General features: G+C 45.0%; 1 protein-coding gene and 1 pseudogene across 7 annotated transcripts in view; both read left to right on the top strand.

Annotated features, from left to right (window-relative positions):
* The window catches only part of LOC131193139 (zinc finger protein Xfin-like), a 29,822-nt pseudogene that overhangs the window by 3,733 nt on the left and 6,548 nt on the right, over positions 1-19,541 (top strand).
* LOC131193126 (zinc finger protein 135-like) overlaps positions 5,529-19,541 on the top strand; it is a 36,957-nt gene continuing 22,944 nt past the window's right edge. For 2 of the 7 annotated variants that reach the window (XM_058173005.1, XM_058173001.1), the window contains exon 1: positions 9,760-9,962. The gene's annotated coding sequence lies outside the window, so the exon portion shown is untranslated. Of the gene's footprint in view, positions 7,258-9,759; positions 9,963-10,058; positions 14,148-17,123; positions 17,260-19,541 lie in introns of those variants that run through there. The other 5 variants (XM_058172999.1, XM_058173003.1, XM_058173006.1 and 2 more) reach the window with 4 other exon arrangements.

The following is a 19,541-nucleotide window of genomic DNA, read 5'->3' as shown; positions in this document are numbered from 1 at the left end:
AACCCCCTGCTCAAGCATGAGGACTTAGACCATTTGAGACAAATGGCTGTCCAGTATCTTCTTCGGAGCCTACAGTGAGAAGCACCCAGAAGTTGGGAAGACAAGCCCTTTCAATTTCTTCTCTCCTTCATTGGTTTCCATCCATTACTTCTTCTCTTGCCTTCTGGTGCTTTGGAGAAGTTAATCTTCTCTTCTTTGTGGCAGCACCTCAAATATTGGAACATGTCACCTCTAATCCTCCTTTTCACCAGACTAGACCTACCCAATTCCTACAACTGTTCTTCAGATGTTTTCGCCTCAAGCCCCCAGTCATGTTGGTTGCTCTTTCATTTCTTCTCTTCAAACGAACCTTCCTGTTCAAAGGACTAAGGATCCAGTATAGCTGATCCTCTAATTATCTCCTCTATCTTTTGCACCACAGAGTTGTCAGGTTCCTCAGGAACCTTTAAGAAGAAACTGGACAGCCATTTATCCAGAATGGTATGGGCTCTCCTGACTGAGCAGGGGATTGGTCTAGATCTAGAAGATCTCCAAGATCCCTCCCAACTGTGTTGTTCTGTTATGGACCTGCTGGGTTTTTTGGCAATAATATCTGAAATCTCTTCTGGGGTTTTTGCTTTTTTATTTCCATGTCTAGCCAACAAGCAAGGCACTTCCCTATTATTGCCCCGTCCATATACTAATCAGGTTCAACCAATGGCCAGCACTTTTTTAAAAATAACTTTGAAAACCTTTCGGATGTTCAGTTGTATAGGTAGTCTTCACTTACCATTTGTTCCCTGAGCCTACAAAGTTACAAAGTTACAATGGTACAGATATACATCTGGTCCACAAATTAGTGCTCATTGTACCACTTGTGCAGTGACCTGAACAAGTCATCAGTTCCTGTGGTTATGAAGGTGCAAGAAAAGGAGTTGCAACAAGTTGTGTTCTGCCAAATCGGTGCATATTTATGATGGTTTCAGCATCCCACAGTCGGGATCCCCATTTGTGACCTTCCCAGCTAGATTCTGTCAAGCAAAATCAGTGGAGATGCCAGCAGGAAGTTGCAAGCCACAGTAGTAGTAGTAGTAGTAGTAGTAGTAGTAGTAGTAGTAGTAGTAGTAGTAGTAATAATAATAATAATAATAATAATAATAATAATAATAATAATAATAATAATAACAACAACTACTTAATTTTTATACCGCCCTTCTCCCGAAGGACTCAGGGCGGTGAACAGGCAAATAAAATAATACAATATATTACAATAAAACACATTTTAAAAAACTTATTCAAAATAGCCTAAATTTAAAATACCATACAAAATATAAAAAATAAACCCCAATAAAATCCATATTTAAAACCCTATTTAAGCCAGTCCTGCTCGAAAGAATAGATATGTCTTCAGCTCGCGGCGAAAGGTCCGGAGGTCAGGAAGTTGTCGAAGTCCTGGGGGAAGCTCGTTCCAGAGGGTAGGTGCGCCCACAGAGAAGGCTCTCCCCCTGGGGGTCGCCAGCCTACACTGTTTGGCTGACGGCACCCTGAGAAGACCCTCTCTATGGGAGCGTACCGGCCGGTGGGAGGCATGTGGTAACAGAAGGCGGTCCCGAAGATATCCCGGTCCTATGCCATGGAGCGCTTTAAAGGTGGTAACCAACACCTTGAAGTGCACTCGGAAAACCACAGGTAGCCAGTGCAGCCTGCGCAGGATCGGTGTTATATGGGAGCCACGAGTGGCTCCCTCTATCACCCGCGCGGCCGCATTCTGAACCAACTGTAGTCTCCGGGTGCACCTCAAGGGGAGCCCCATGTAGAGAGCATTGCAGTAGTCCAGGCGAGAAGTGACGAGGGCGTGAGTGACCGTGCATAAGGCATCCCGGTCTAGAAAGGGGCGCAACTGGCGGACCAGGCGAACCTGGTAAAAAGCTCTCCTGGAGATGGTCGCCAAGTGTTCTTCAAAAGACAACCGTCCATCCAGGAGAACACCCAGATTGCGCACCCTCTCCATCGGGGCCAATGACTCGCCCCCAACAGTCAGCCGCGGTTGCAGCTGACTGTACCGGGATGCCGGCACCCACAGCCACTCAGTCTTGGAGGGGTTGAGTTTGAGCCTGTTTCTCCCCATCCAGTCAGGTGAACTTGCCTTTAAAAACCCAGTGATTCACTTATCAACTGCAGAGGAACAGATTTAAGTTAGCACTGCCGTGTGATATCATGCTTCTTGATAAGGCTGCTTAGTGACAAAGATGCCAATCCCAAATGCAGTCAGTAAGTGAGGACTGCTTCAATAGGAATGTCACCAGAGTGGCTGTGGACAATATTTTCTGTCCTTATTTGGAACTAAGCATGCAAAACTGGTGCTTCAAATCTTGCATAGTTTTTAGACATCATTTTATCTGTTGAAGCCCCCACATCTCTAAAATTAGCACAGGAGGTTTGACTGTAACCATTTTGAGTTTAGGGACAACTTTCAGGCTGAAAACACATGGATTTTCCACATATGTACATATCTGTAGGTGTGTGTTTTTGTACTTCTCTCTGTATGCATCTATCTACAATTGTATAATCCACCCCAGCATGTCTAGATATATTTCATAATAACCTTTTACAGTGCTAAGAATTTGTTTTTACACAAATATTTTATTAATATATCAAAAGGTAAAATACAGGCGTGCAAAGAAGAAGTAAAAATAATGGAAAAATGGAAGGAAAAGAGGAAGAGAGCAAAGTGTAGGGGAAAAGAAAACCATTGTCTTCTGATTCTTTTGGTGCAGTATAATAATAATATAAAACCTCAACTATTTACTTTTATATGATACTATAAACTAGCCACTTCTATAACAACAAACTTATCTAATCAACAAAACCCAAAATCAAACTTTCATTTTTTTTCTATCTAACGAACAAAGTGCAGAAGCAGTTTCTATGTAGAAACAAAATTAATCCTGTTCTTTTCTTTAATCAAAGCAGTCAAGTTAGCCATCTCTGCCAACTCCATCAAGGTTTTGCAGCCATTCATCCATTGTGGGAATGAAAAGATCCTTCCATTTTTGTGAATATAGCATCCTTGATGCCAACAACACGTATTACATCAAAGTTTCAATTTTTCCCCAAATTCTTTATTCACTAAAAGAAAACTTTCTGGTTTTATCTTTATATTCTTTTTAAGAATTTTCTATATTAAGATGTGAATCCTTTTCCAATATTTCTTTGTCACATGTCCACCATAAATGATAACATCTCTTATTTACATCTCCAACATTCAATGTGCCTTTATGCATTCTTGAAAATTTATTCAATGTTAGACACCAGCATAATAAAACCATTTGGTATAGAGCTTCCTGCTTGGGCAGCAAGAAAACCTCCAAGGTCCCTTCCAATTCGGTAATTCTGTTATATTCTTCCAGTGTTCAAGCATGTTTGCTTTTTACTTGTATACTTTTTTTCACATCTTCTGCAACCATTTTATAAAGAAACAATTTTAAACTTACACTTTTATTTAAATCTTACAGATGAAGAGGATGCCAATAAGAGCACTCCGGACAACTGAGAATAACCAGCAACTTTGAAAATGAAAGCAAATTGAGCCTTCAGAAAAGCACTCAATTCTTCTCTTTCCCCAGCTGGAGAGAGACAAAGGGGAGAAAATCAAGAAGAGATTTCAAAGTGAAAAAAGTAAAGTATGCAGAATTGAACAATAGTTTACATGAAAAGATCAAAGATTATTTTTTTCATTCAGAAAAAGAGGGAAATATCTAGAAGTGAGGAGAAAAAAAACAATTGGATATTCACAAAAGATAGACAGTAATGCAGGTCTCTAGACAGTAATTCAGGCCTTGCCCTGTGAGGAAGAAAAGAGTAGCTTGAATCAAACCTCCATGCAACAATAGTTCACAAGTTTCAAATCTTTATTGTCAGTGAACAACATATGTACAATGAGATTGATTGAGCCCCCTCAGTGCACCCCTCCCCAACACAATACACACGTATTTTTGACCTCTTCAAGAATATCAGTGGTGGACAAGCTCCATAGATATGCCTATTGTGGGTAAAGCACACATAGCAAATCACAGATTATGCATAACAGATGCACACTGGAGGAAAGCGAATGTGGGAAATGATCTAGTTAAACCAATTCCCTTGTGTTTCATGAAAGGACTCGCACAGGAGAAGCCCTTTAGCTGCTCGCAATGCAGTAAATGCCTTTGCAAGCGTGGCAACTTGGTGATACATCAGAGGACTCACATGAGGGGAAAAGCCTTTGAATGTGCTAAGATTGTGAGGAAACTTTCAGTCAGAATTCCAACCTGGTGATACACCGGAGGATGCCCACAGGAAAGAAATTACATAACTGTCCTGATTGTGGGAAAAGTTTCATTGCAAATTCCCACCTGGTGATACACCAGAGGACTCACACAGGAGAGAAACCCTTTGAATGCCCTGATTGTGGGAAAGGTTTCAGTCAGAATTCAAGCCTGGTGATTCATCAGAGGACTCACACAGGAGAGAAACCCTTTGAATGTTCTGATTGTGGGAAAGGTTTCAGTCAGAATTCCGATTTAGTTATACACAAGAGAACTCACACAGGAGAGAAACCCTTTGAATGCCCTTATTGTGGGAAAGGTTTCAGTCAGAATTCAAGCCTGGTGATTCATCAGAGGACTCACACAGGAGAGAAACCCTTTGAATGCCCTGATTGTGGGAAAGATTTCAGTCAGAATTCAAGCCTGGTGAGTCATCAGAGGACTCACACAGGAGAGAAGCCCTTTGAATGTTCTGATTGTGGCAAACGTTTCAGTTGGAATTCCGATTTAGTTAAACACAAGAGAACTCACACAGGAGAGAAACCTTTTGAATGTCCTGATTGTGGGAAAAGTTTCAGTCAAAGGTCCAGTTTGGTGGTACACCAGAGGACTCACACAGGAGCGAAACCCTTCGAATGTCCTAATTGTGGGAAAAGTTTCAGTCAGAATTCTGACCTGGTAAACCATCAGAGGACTCACACAGGAGAGAAACCCTTTGAATGTCCTGATTGTGGCAGAACTTTCAGTCAGAATTCCAACCTGGCAACACACCAAAGGACTCACACAGGAGAGAAACCCTTTGAATGTCCTGATTGTGACAAACGTTTCAGTCAGAATTCCAACCTGATGAAACACCAAAGGACTCACACAGGAGAGAAACCATATGAATGTCCGGATTGTGGCAAACATTTTAGTCAGAATTCCAGCCTGGTGTTACACCAAAGGATTCACACAGGAGAGAAACCATACGAATGTCCGGATTGTGGCAAACATTTTAGTCAGAATTCCAGCCTGGTGTTACACCAAAGGACTCACACAGGAGAGAAACCATACGAATGTCCGGATTGTGGGAAAGATTTCAGTAGTAGGTCGAGTCTTATCAGTCATGTAGTTTTACACACAGGGGAAAAACCTTTCAGATGTCCAGTCTGTGGACGGTACTTCAGACGAAAATCATCCTTTATTGCGCACAAGGTAATACATATGAGGCAAACGCCAGGTCTAGAGAAAGCTTGAATTTCACATTTGTGATTTCCCATTGGAAGTTTAAGAGGAAATGACAGTTTGAATTGTTGCTTGATTCGTTTTAATCAGCATCTCTCAGGATTATAATTTTAGGTGGGGAGAAAAAACTGGAAAATATTAGTTTGATAAAGGTTAACTACCTGTTTGTGTTTATCAACAGATGTTATTCGGTATTTCGTTTTACATAATTTGTGGAATTTCTCAAAATGGCCTTTGGGTGGTATTTTTTGTATATAGATTATTGAAATCCTACATTTGGAGTTTTAGCCCTCTATCTTGGTGTCCACCAGATTTTGATCCTCACAATTCGCCAGCCAATATACAAATAATCTCAAGATACAACTGTAATGAGGCCTACCTCTTATGGATGCATTTAGCAATGACGACAGTGTTATGATTAAATAACCTCACCCACTTCTCTCTCTTATGGAGCCGTTAAATGAATGTGCAAGTTGCTAAATAGGACACTGGCTACCACAGTGTTGGGGAAAACTTTTGGAAGGCTAGCTCAGGCCCAGGCCTGCCCCACCCCCTGGCATCCCTAGGCCTCCCAACCCCCCCAAGACACCTATTTCTCTGATTCCCAACCCTTGGTTCCCCCCAGGCCTTTTCCTCCCTTACAAGTTCTCACCAGGCTGTTCCTTCCCCACACAGAGTATCCCCAGGCCTTTTCCCACACCCACTGTCTCCCTGAGGACCTTAGGCCATTCCAAACAAATGGAGCCCGCACCACTTCTGGAGGCAAGCCATTCCACTGATTCATTGGTTTCACTTACAGGAAATTTCTCCTTAATTCTAGGTTAGATTCCTTTTTGATAAATCTTGTTAGTTCTTGTCATAGTTTGCACCCCCTCTTTTCTGTCTCAGCCCCTCAAATATTGAAAGACTGCTATTATGTCACCCCTGTTCCTTCTTTCTGTTAGACTAGACGTATCCAGTTCCTGCAACTATTCATCTTATGTTTTTCCCTCCAGTCCCCTAATCATCTTTGTTGCTCTTCCCTGCACTCTTTATAGAATCTCAACATCTTTTCTGTTTCATAGTGGCCAAAACTGAATGCAATATTCAGTGCAGTCTTACCAGCACAGTATAATGCACTTCAGGTGATCTTGATACTATCTCTCTGTTGATGCAGACTAGGACTGCGTTGGCTTTTTCTGTAGCTGCAGCACACTGGAAGCTGATAATTAAGTGGTTAATCATCCACTAGGAGTCCTGGATCCCCCTCACAGTTACTGTTGTTGAGCCAGGTCAAAACTGGAACCCTATGGGGGCAAAATGTTGATCTGAATGGTCACTTTCTTTTCCCTATATCCTACAACAAGGAACTTTTAATATGTGGGAGAATGTAGGGGGAACGCCCTTGACAGTAAACTTACTTAGCATTAAAAATGGTCGATCCAGTCACTTGGCCTCCTTGGTTGCTGCTTCTGGGAATGGCTCTCCAATCCTTTTAAAATCCTTCTTTCAAGCCCCTCTCCTTCCTCTCAGCCCAACGTCTTGGTGCAGCCCAGCTCCCAGGGTGAAGCCTCCTGGTATTTTCCGGAAGGTTGGGCACCAATGTTTCCATGTCCCCCTGCGGCTGCTGGGGAGAATTGGCCTCCCAGTGTGTGGAGGGGAGGAAGAGCAGAGGACTTGGGGAGATCTGACTTCAGAGGAATCTTGGCTGGAGGGGCTCCCTCCAAGGCTTGAACCCTGTTAGGAGGAGGCCTGTGGCATCTGAAAGGTGGGTGACAGAGACCAGAGAGTCGTCCAGGTGGGCTTGCTTGGAGATGCAGCACCTGAATCTGCCTCTCTTAACATGCTCAGATACCTTTCTGGTGACTGCTACATCCCTCTTTCTCTAGCCCAAGTAAGGAAACGGCCCTATCTGTGGATGTTTTCAATTTTAATTTTAGTTCTTTTACGGGTTGAATAATCTACACTGAAAAATAAGCTTTCCACTGTGCTTACAAACATCGTTACAAAGAGATCAGGAGAGTTCTGTGATACATATTGAAAGATAAAAAGAATCTCGGGTCAAGGGACAGGCCTGGGAGCTCCAATAACTGCCTGCAGAGCAGTGGTGAAATAGAATTTTTTTTTACTACTGATTCTGTGGTCGTGACTTGGTCGGCATGATGTGGCTTGGTGGGTGTGGAAGGGGAAGGATACTGCAAAATTCCCATTCCCTCCTTACTCCTGGGGGAAGGATATTGCAAAATCTCCATTCCCACCCCACTTTGGGGCCAGCCAGAGGTTGTATTTGCCAGTCCTCTGAAAAAATTTCTCAAACTTTCCGTTATTGGTTCTCCAGAACCTGCTGGATTTCACCTCTGCTGCAGAGCATTTTGGGGAAGAGAGATTGATGTGCACAAGAGACAGTTTGTTTGAGCTCCAAAGAGACTTGAGTTGTTGGAATAAAATGCCGCTGTTTACATTCTATTGAGTCAGTCCTGCTTCCTATAGTTATTCCATTACATTCTCCCCTTTCCAATTTTCACTAGCAATGTTGACGTTACCTAGTTTGAATGATGAAACATCTGCAAGAAAACCAGCAAGCTCAGTGAGCACCAAGGACTCCTCATTTCAAACCTGAGCTACAAATAGTCTCCTTTATTGGTAATTTTCCGTTTTTCTCCAAATTACATGGTTTGGAGAAAATATAAGGCAGAAAACCTTGCAAGTAAAGGAGAGGGGGGAAAGCTGGGGAAAAGCCGTGCCTTTCCTCACCCCAAGGAGTCTTCCTGGATTCTCTCCCCTTAGCCTGCTCCTCCCTGCTGCTCCTGGTCCCCTCCCCTTCTTGCAGTGTCCTTGCCCACCTAACGCCCCTTGTGCACCCCTCCCTGCGAGGGGATCTCTGCAGCCCTGGCCCACAGAAATGGCTGGAGACCAGGAAGGGGAGCACAAGAGCATGGAAACTGGGCTCCCAGCCCCTTTTTCCTCCTTTCTGCCTCCTCTCTAGGCACAAAGGAAAAGTTCTCTTTTCTTTTAACCAGAGGTGATATTTAGGAGGTTCTGACCAGTTCTGGAGAACCGGTAGTGGAAATTTTGAGTAGTTCGGAAAACCAGTAAATACCACCTTTGACTGGCCCCGACCCCGTCTATTTTCTGCCTCCCGAGTCCCAGCTGATCTGGAGGAAATGGGGATTTGAATCCCACCACTGTTTTTAACTCCTTTACTGAAGCAGCTGTGATGAGGGGGTGACTGCGCCGAGCAATGCAAAATACTCCAGCTGGGACCCGGCAAAAGACCATTACCCTCATCTCACATCTAGGAATAAGGCTTTTATTCTTGGTTTTGTGCATTTCTGTAGAAATAGTGTGACTCCAGCTCTTTTGTTAGGGCTTTTTCTTCTGATGTTTGTATCTTTCCATCGGTACATTCCAGTCCTGAGTTTCATCCAACCAAGTTTCAGAAATTGCAGCTATATCATACTCACCCTTATGTATTAGTTCTTCCAAGTTCACCCCATTTGTCCCCCAAACTTTGAGCAGTTATGTATAGGCATTTGAGTCCTGTATGGCTACAGGATGGGTATGCTTCCTGTATCTCTTACTTTATATCTGTTTGTCTTCCTTCCTATTACTCACTCCCCTTCATTTTAGAACAGGAGAAGGAAGGCAGGAAATGGATTATGTACTCAGAATGAGCGATTTTCCATATTATTTTGGGAGGAGAGCAGTGTGAGTCTATGGGAGCCAAAAATCGGATGGCACTGAATAGCCTTTCGCAGAGTAAGAGTGAATCGGGTGAAATCCAGCAGGTTCTGGAGAACCGGTAGCAGAAATTTTGAGTACTTCGGAGAACCAGCAAATACCATCTCTGGCTGGTCCTAGAGTGGGGTGGGAATGGAGATTTTGCAGTATCCTTCCCCTGCCATGCCCACCAAGCTACACCCACAGAACCGGTAATAAAAAAATTGAATTTCACCACTGGAGTGAATTATGCATTTTAATGCAATTTGTTAGTCAGAAGTGATGCCACCAGACTCCCCTTGACATATCCTATAAGGTAAGTTGTTGTATTTGTATTTAGCAAATCACAACATCCTTCGCCAGGGTGAAGATGCCCAAACACATCTACAGGACTTTCTTGCCCATCTTCAATAGCGATGAAATCCTATTTGGCATTTAGAGGTGAAGATTACCACATGCAGCTATCTTTTTTTTTTTATCTCGGTCCTTGGTTTTGATCTTTTGGCCTTCCCTCGAGGGGGTGATGGTCTTTTGTGGTTCCCGGTTGGAGGACTTTGGCATTGCTCGGTGGCGCCCCAATCGCCCCCTCCCTGCAGCGTCTCAGTGAAGGGGTTAAACACAGAGAGCTTTTGCGCCCACAGAGGAGGCAGGAAAGGGGGCTGGGGATCCAGCTTCCCTCCCGCCCTGCTTCCTGGTCTCCTGAGGTCTCTTAAGCCAGGGCTGCGAAGATCCCCTCGCGGGGAGAGGCGCTAGGTGGGTAGGGACGCTGCGAGAGGGGGAGGAGACCAGAAAGGGGGGGGGAGGGAGAATCCCCAGGTGCGGGAAGGGAGGAGGGATTCCTTGGGGGAGGGCAGGAGAGCGAGGTGGGATTTCCCCAGTTGTCCCCCTTCCCCTTCTGACCCTCCGCTTTCCTCGCAAGGTTTTCTGCTCCGTGGGAACCGCTGCGCTTCTCCTCCTCGGTTGCTGCTTCTGCGAAGGGCTCTCCGGTCCCCTTAAAATCCTCCCTCTGAGCGCCTCCCCCCCCCCTTCCTTTCCCGCAGCCCCACATTTGGTGCAGGTCGGCTCGCAGGTCGAGGCCGCCTGGTTTTGGGGAAGGTTGGGCACCACCATTTCCACCTCCCTGGGTTTGGAGGGGAGGAGGAGGATCTGGGCTCAGAGGGATCGTGGCTGGAGGGGCTCTCTCGGAGGGCTTGAACCAGTGGTGGGTTTCAAAATTGTTTTACTACCGGTTCTGTAGGTGTAGCTTGGTGGGTATGGCATGGCTTGGTGGGTTTGGCAGGGGAATATTACTGCAAAATCCCCATTTTCTCCTGATCAGCTGGGACTTGGGAGGCAGACAATAGATGGGGGCGGGGCCAGTCAGAATGTTTACTACCGGTTCTCCGAACTACTCAGAAGTTCTGCTACGGGTTCTCCAGAACTGGTCAGAACCTGCTGAAACCCACCTCTGGCTAGAACCCTGATAGGAGGAGACCAGTGGCATCTCAAGGTGGGTGATGGAGACCTGAGAGGCGTGCAGGTGGGCTTGCTTGGAGATGCAGCACCTGAATCTGCCTCTCTTACCTGTGTGGTGATTGCTGCATCCCTATTTATCTCCACCCCACTAACTGATCCTCATGGAAGTTTTCAATTTTTGTTTTAGCCCTATTATTATTATTATTAATTAGATTTTTATACCGCCCTTCTCCCGAAGGACTCAGGGCGGTTCACAGCCATAATAAAACATAGACAATATACAAATAAAAACAGAGATTAAAAAACTTATTATATAATTGGCTAAAATTTAAAACAATATACTGTTAAAACCCCTAAAAATTTATATCAAAATATGAATATTAAAATTAAACTCTTTAAAATTATAAAATTATAAAATTTAAAATTACAAAGCCAGTCCCACGCGAATAAACAAATAGGTCTTCAGCTCGCGGCGGAAGGTCCGAAGGTCAGGCAGTTGACGCAATCCAGGGGGAAGTTCGTTCCAGAGGGTAGGAGTCCCCACAGAAAACGACATTGCTTGGCGGATGGCACCCTGAGAAGCCCCTCTCTGTGTGAGCTTATGGGTCGGTGGGAGGTGTTCGGTAGCAGAAGGCGGTCCCGTAAGTACCCTGGCCCTAAGCCATGGAGCGCTTTAAAAGTAGTAACCAACACCTTGAAGTGCACCCGAGAGACCACAGGCAGCCAGTGCAGTCTGCGCAGGAGTGGTGTTACATGGGAGCCACGTGTGGCTCCCTCTATCACCCGCGCAGCCGCATTCTGAACTAACTGGAGCCTCCGGGTGCTCTTCAAGGGGAGCCCCATGTAGAGAGCATTGCAATAATCCAGGTGGGAGGTAACAAGAGTGACCGTGCATAGGGCATCCCGGTCAAGGAAGGGCCGCAACTGGCGGATCAGGCGAACCTGATGAAAAGCTCTCCTGGAGACGGCCGTCAAGTGATCTTCAAACGACAGCCGTCCATCCAGGAGAACGCCCAAGTTGCGCACCCTTTCCATTGGGGCCAATGATTCGCCCCCAACAGTCAGCTGCAACTGCAGCTGCCTGTACCGGGGTGCCGGCATCTACAGCCACTCCGTCTTGGAGGGATTGAGCTTGAGCCTGTTTCTCCCCATCCAGACCCGTACGGCTTCCAGGCACCAGGACAGTATTTTGATAGCTTCGTTGGGGTGGCCTGGGGTGGAAAAGTACAGCTGCGTATCGTCAGCGTACAGCTGGTACCTCACCCCAAAACCACTGATGATCTCACCCAGCGGCTTCATATAGATGGGCTGTACTATCTACCCTGAAAAAGAAGCTTTCCACTGTGTTTACAAAAAGAGATGAGGAGATGAGATGAAGGGGGTTCTGTAATATACAGGTAATCCTGGACTCAAAACAGTTCATTTAATGACATTTCTCAAGTTACATTGGTGTTGAAAAAAATAACTTATGGCCATTTTTTTACACTTATGGCCATTGCAGCATCCCCAGCGTCATGTGATTTACATTGGCAGCTGGTTCATATTTATGACAGTTGCAGTGTCCTGGGGTCATGTGATTCCTTTTTGCAACCTTCTGACAAGTAAAGTCAGTGGGGAAACCCAGATTCACTTAACAACCGTGTTACTAATTTAACAATGGCAGTGATTCACTTAACAAAGGTGGCAAGAAAAGTTGTAAAATGGGGCAAAGCTCACTTAACAAATTTCTCACTTAGCAAAATACATAAGCTGAGGATTACCTGTATTTAGAAAGGTAAATGAATTTCAGGTCAAGTGACAGGTCTGGAAGCTCTAGTATCTGCCTGCAGAGCATTTTGGGGAACAGAGACTGGTGTGCAGAAGAGCCAAGTTGGTTGAGGTCCAGAGAAGCTTCAAATTCTTCGATTAAAATGCCACATGGCAAATTTCTGTTCATATCCTATCCAGCTTCCTCTAGTTATTGCATTACATTCTCCCCTATCAATTTTCAGTTTTTCTCCAAATTCCATGTCTTTATCAGGTGGAGAATTTCCCTGAGTTTCCTCAGTTTGCTCTCCCTTTCTGTAAATATTACTTTAAATATTTTAACATAAAGTAAATTTTGGGGCACTTTAGAGCCTACTAACTTCAGGTTGGCATATGGATGATGGTATTTTGGGCTTTTTTAAAGAGGAGGGCAAGGTCCATTTTCCCAAAGTGTTTCGAAAGGATAAATCAGTGCCTGGATCAATCATTTTTAATGCAAAACTCTTCAGTAAGTTTAATGCCAAGGGCATTCCCCACACATGTTCCCACATATTGAAGTACTGTTAAAAACAATTTTTAAAAACTTCCTTGGTATAAGGATACAGGGAAAAGAAAATATGAACTTTCAGATTAACATCTGAAAAAGGATCTTGACTTTCACTCTGGCTCAACAACACTAACTGTGCTGTGAGGGATCTAGGAATTTTAGTGGACAACCAGTCTTAAGTATCCACTGATCAGTGTGCTGCAGCTGCAGAAAAAGCCAACTCAGTCCTAGTCTGCATCAGCAGAGGGATAGTATCAAGATCGCAAGAAGTATTAGCCCTGTGTTATACTGTACTGGTAAGACTACACCAGTTCAGGCATCCAGTGTTTGTCACCATGAGAAAAAACATTTGTTGAAACTCTAGAAAGGCTTCAGAGAAGAGCAATAATGATGTTAAGGGGACTGGAGGCTAAACATACAATAAATGATTGAAGGATATGTTCAATTTAACACAGAGAAGAAATAAGGATGACCTTCCATGGCTTGTCTCCAGAAGTTGTGGGTGGTCCGTCTGGAGATTTTTTAAGAGGAGATTGGACAGCCATTTGTCTAAAACTGTAGGGTCTCCTGCTTGGAAAGTTGGTCTCTCCCACCTCTTTTTATGTAATTCTGTAAGACCTTCATAAACCTTTAGGGCTCAGCACACAGCTAATCTTCACAAGCTAAGTAGCATCACATTTCACTATTTCACATGGATTAGTCGCAAAGGTAGGTTTCTAGGAGTCGAAAATGACTTGATAGCATTTAACCAGTAAAAACATATTGCAAATGCCTTAGATAGGGGTGGGACTTAGAATAACTTTATTGTCACTTTGAATGTACGCTAATCAGCATACATTAAAATGAAATTTCATTGCATACAGCTCTCAAAGTCAGCACCTCCAATGTAGACTAAATAAACATGACAAAATAAATAAATACAAAATTATGCATATACCCAGGTATAAAAGTGTTCTTTTGCCTCTTTTGGGGAGATGGCGGTCAGATAGGCAGCATCAGTGACTAGAACCCTCAGTACAGTAGAGGTATCTGTGGTTGAGTTTTAAGGGGTTAAAACCATCAAGTACTATATTGCTAGAAAGGATGGGAGGCAAAGCACAGCAACTTCCCCTTCCAAATGGCTCATGGGAGGAAGTTGGTGTACAGAGGGTCTTTCGTGCCCTTCCCAGGGTCGAAGCAGCAGCTGGCAGGTGAGTTGAGGGCAAGTGGGAGGAGAGTCCGGGAGCAAGTCGGGCTGTTCGGTTCCCTCCACGGCCTGGAAGCAGAGAAGCAACTGGGCTAAAGCAGGTCAGCTGCTGCTGCAGGTTCCTTCCCTCCCCAAATGGAAGCCCACTGGGGCTGCAGGCTGTGAAACTGGTGGCTGCAATTTTCTGCTGGTGGGAAGATTTGAAAAGTCTCTTTCAAGTTTAAGGTTGATTCTTTGGGAATGGCTTCCCTCCAGAGGTTGTGGCTACTCCATCAATGGAGGTTTTTAAGAAGAGATTGCCCAACTGTTTGTCTGGAATGCTATAAGGCCTCCTGCCTGACCAGAGGATTAGAATAGAAGACCACCAAAATCCCTTTTAATTTTCTTATTCTGCATGTACCTGCTGTGTTGTTGTTTTTTTTTACTTCTATGTCTAGCCAACAAGCACACTATTTCCTATTGGTGCCCCATTCCATGAATTAACCAGGTAAAACTAAAAAAATAGCGATTGATAACCTTCTGGGATGTTCCATTGTATTTTTACTCCTTGCTTGCCATTTGTTTCATGAGATTGCAAAATTACAGTGGCACACCTGGTCCACAAATTTGTGGTTAATTTGTGTTATTGGTCCTATGGTTATGAAGGGGCAGGAAAAGGAGTTGCACCAATTCAGGTGTTGCCAACCACTGCACTTTTAGGATGCATCCCACACTCATGATCCCTATTTGTGAGCTTCCCAGCTAGTTTCTGAAAAACAGAATCAGTGGGGATCCTGGCAGGAAGTTGCAAGTGCAGTCATGTGAAATTGCCTTTAACAACCGACAGGGATTTGCTTAACAACTGCAGAGGAACAGATGTAAGTTGGTACATCATGCCTCATGATCAGGCTGCTTAGTGACACAAATGCCAGTCCCAAATGCCGTCACTTAAATGAGGACTATTTGAACTGGGATATCACCAGAGTGCTTGTGGAAAATATATACTGCCCTTACTTGGAGCTGATCACTTTTATGGGCAAAACTGGTGCTTCAAATCTTGCAGAACCTTAAGCTTCATTTCATAAAATGAAAATATTGGTAAAATAAGGGAGGGAAAGAGACAAGAGGAAAATGTAGGGTTAAGGGGAAAAGAAAAAGAAAAACATTGACTTCTGACTCCTTTTGGTGCGCTAGAATAAGGTACTTGCATAAAACCTCAAGTTTTTTACCTTTATATGATAATATATACTAGCCATAGTATATATTGGAGGTGGGGGGTGGGAGCAGCATGGCTTGTGCCACGGGTCTTGATATATTTATTCCAGCATTCTTCCTGGTAACCATGGCAGCATTTACAATTGGGGATGAGCTACGAAGTGATGGGGATGGTGAGGGAGAAGGGGGGGAAAGGGGTCCTGCCGCCGCACCAAAGTCTAGTAAGCTAGCAGCTTACTCCCTTCCCCGAAGCCCTGCCATGCTTGCCTGCCTGCCACGCTGCCTTCCCAGCTGTCCCCCATGCCTGCTTGCCTTCCCCTCTGTCTTGGGTCTCGCTGCCTGAATCCAGCCCATGATGGGGGGATGCGCTGCTTCTGGGGCCGCCTGCCCTCCGTCCCTTCCAGAGCACTTTCTTCCTTCTCCCGCAGCAGCCGCTGCTCAGACCAGGTGTGTGTGTGTTTGTGTGTGTGTGAGAGAGAGAGAAGAAAGAAAGAAAGGAAGGAAGAAAGGAAGGAAGAAACAAAGAAAGAAAGACATGAGTGATGTCATGTTGGCCACGCCCACCCAGTCACATGCCCACCAAGCCACACCCACAGAACCGGTGGCAAAAACATTTAGATTTCACCCCTGAGTGGTGCCTATTTTTCTACTTGGATTTTTTATGTGCTTTCGGACTGGTAGGTTGGCAGAAGCTGGGACAAGTAACGGGAGCTCACCACCTTACGCGGCACTAGGGATTCAAACTGCTGAACTTCTAACCTTTCGATTGACAAGTTCAGCCTCTTAGCCACTGAGCCACTCTTTTTCCCAGACAAAACAACAAGCATCAAAGTACAATTTCAAATCTGGTAAACCCAACCTCCTCTTTCCTTAGCGTCTTGCAATAATTTATATTTAATTCTTGGTTTTTTCCCTTGCAATATAAACTTGGAGATCTCCATCTGCCATTGTTTAAATGGAGTATCACTTACAAGTATTGGTAAAGTCTGAAACAGAAAATGCATCTTTGTTAATTAGGGTGCTGGAGGCTAAAACATACAAAGAAGGGTTACAGGAATTGGGTATGCCTAGTCTAGTCTACTGAAAAGGACCAGCAGAGACATGATAGCAGTGTTCCAATAGAAGAAACAATGGATGGAAACTAAGGAAAGAAGCAACCTAGAACTAAAGAGAAAATTCCTAATTATTAGAGCAAGGCTGTCAAACTTGTGGCCCACGGGCCAGATGCGTCATGTGCTGGCCAAGCCCACTCCTGGTTTAGTGAAAGAGAAAAAAGTCTCAATACATCACTTGTTGACGCCATGACAACACGAGTTTGACACCCCTGGATTAGAGGAATCAACAAAAGGAATAGCTTGCCTTCAGAAGTTGTGTGTGTTCCATCACTGGAGGTTTTCAAAAAGAGACTCTTGTCTGAAATGATACAGGGTCTCCTGCTTGAGCTGGGGGTTGGACCAGAAGACCTTCAAGGTCCCTTCCAGCTCTCTTATACTATGTTCTATGTTCTATTCATCTTAATTACAGAGATTCTACCCAATAATTGCCATACTAAGTAATTGTGATTGATTCAAGTTAAAAAGAGAATTTCATGATTAAATGGCTACATGAACTTGGATCTCGGTAATCTTCAGTGTGTCAAATGAATCATAACTAATATAAGAGGCTATTCTAGCATTGTGGCATGTTTGCTTTTTACCTGTAATGTATACTTTTTTTCCTTTTTTGACATCATATGCAACCATTTTATAAATAATTACAAAGTTACACTTTTACTTGAATCTTACAGGCAAAGAGGATGCCAATAAGAACAGTCTGGAAAAGAGAATGACAAGCCACTTTGAAAAGAAAAACAAATCAAGCTAGAAATCAAAATATTTTCCATTTCCTCCAGAAACCACACAATTCTTCCCCTTCCCCAGGAGGTGAGCGACAAAGGAGAGAAAATTAAGTGGAGATTTTGAGCTGTAAGATGTGGAGTATGTGGAACTCAAGGATACATTTCATGAAAATTCAAGGGAGATTATTTTTCCATTCAGAAAAACAGGGCAATGTCTGGAAGTCAGTGGGGAGGAAAAGGTCAATTGAACAGCCACATAGGGCAGACAGTAAGGCAGACCTCGCCCTGTCAGGAAGGGAACAGTAGCTGCAATCTAAGCACTGCTAAACAAGGTATCAAACATGGTGGAAAAGCTCCACCTATATGTATATTGTGGGAAAAGTACAGACTTCAAATCATGGCTGATTATGCATGAAATGATTCACTTTGGAGAAAAGACAAACAAACACTCTGAATGTGGCAAAAGCTTTGATCAAAACAACTCCCTTGTGCTTGATGGAAGGACTCATACAGGAATGGAGCTTTATCATGCATGTCAACTTGGTGAGACACCAGAGGATTTATATCGGGCAGAAATCATATAAGCGTCTAACTTGTGAGGAAAGTTTCAGTCAGAATTCCAACCTGGTGAACCACCAGAGGACTCACACAGTAAACAAATCATATTTATTTATTTATTTATTTATTTATTCAAATTTATATACCGCCCTATCTCCCGAAGGACTCAGGGCGGTGTACAGGCATTTAAAAGACATATAAATACAATATAAAACAATTAAAAAACTGATTCTAACAAGCCCGTAAATTTAGAATTAAAATATCAAATAAAAACCCAATTTAAAACCAATAATTTAAAATCTAGCTCAGCCCTGCACAATTAAATAAATACGTTTTAAGCCCGCGGCGGAAGGTCCGGAGGTCGGAAAGCTGACGAAGTCCGGGGGGTAGTTCATTCCAGAGGGTGGGGGCCCCCACAGAGAAGGCCCTTCCCCTGGGCGTCGCCAGACGACATTGCCGCTACCGACGGCACCCTGAGGAGACCCTCTGTGAGAGCGCACGGGTCGGTGAGAGATATTCGGTAGCAGTAGGCGGTCCCGTAAGTAGCCCGCCCAATGCCATGGAGCGCTTTAAAGGTGGTCAAAACCTTGAAGCGCACCCGAAAGCCACAGGTAGCCAGTGCAGCCTGCGCAGGATGGTGTTATACGGAGCCACGAGGGCTCCATCTATCACCCGCAGCCGCATTCTGGACTAACTGTAGCCTCCGGATGCCCTTCAAGGGAGCCCCATGTAGAGAGCATTGCAGTAATCCAGGCGAGACGTCACGAGTGCGTGAGTGACCGTGCATAGGGCATCCCGGTCCAGAAAGGCGCAACTGGCGTACCAGGCGAACCTGGTAGAACGCCTCCTGAGACGGCCACAAATGGTCTTCTAGAGACAGCCGCTCATCCAGGAGGACGCCTGTTGCGGACCCTTTCCATCGGGCCAATGACTCGCCACCGATGGTCAGCCGCGGATTTAGCTGACTGTATCGGGATGCCGCATCCACAGCCACTCTGTCTTGGAGGGATTGAGCTTGAGCCTATTTCTCCCCATCCAGACCCGTCGGCCTCCAGGCACCGGACAGCACTTGATAACCGTTGGGGTGGTCCGTGTAGAAAAGTACAGCTGGGTGTCATCCGCATACAGCTGGTACTTCACACCGAAACCACTGATGATCTCACCCAGCGGCTTCATGTAGATAAAGAACAGAAGGCGAGAGGATCGACCCCGCGGCACCCCACAAGTGAGGCGCCCGGGCCGACCTCTGCCCCCGTCAACATCGACTGCGACCGGTCGGAGAGATAGGAGGAGAACCACCGATAAACGGTGCCTCCCACTCCCAATCCTCCAACCGCGCAGCAGGATACCATGGTCGATGGTATCGAAAGCCGCTGAGAGGTCTAATAGGACCAGGGCAGAGGAGCAACCCCTGTCCCTGGCCCTCCAGAGATCATCCACCAACGCGACCAAAGCCGTCTCCGTGCTGTAACCGGCCGAAACCGGACTGGAACGGGTCTAGATAGACAGTTTCATCCAGGTGCAAGGGAAATTGATATGCCACCATATTTCTACAACCTTCGCCGTGAAGCGAAGGTTGGAGACCGACGATAATTACCTAAAACAGCCGGGTCCAGGACGGCTTAAGGAGGGCCTCACCACCGCCTCTTTCAAGGCGGCCGGAAGACACCTCCACCAAAGAAGCGGTCGAATCGCCTGAGCCAGCCTCGTGTCACCTCTCGAGTGGCCAGCACCAGCCAAGAGGGGCACGGGTCCAGTAAACACGTGGTGGCATTCAACCTACCCAACAACCTGTCCATGTCCTCGGAG

Source organism: Ahaetulla prasina, chromosome 2, assembly GCF_028640845.1.
Source record: "Ahaetulla prasina isolate Xishuangbanna chromosome 2, ASM2864084v1, whole genome shotgun sequence".
Classification (NCBI taxonomy): Eukaryota; Metazoa; Chordata; class Lepidosauria; order Squamata; family Colubridae; genus Ahaetulla; species Ahaetulla prasina.
This window is presented reverse-complemented; position numbering and strand designations above follow the sequence as displayed.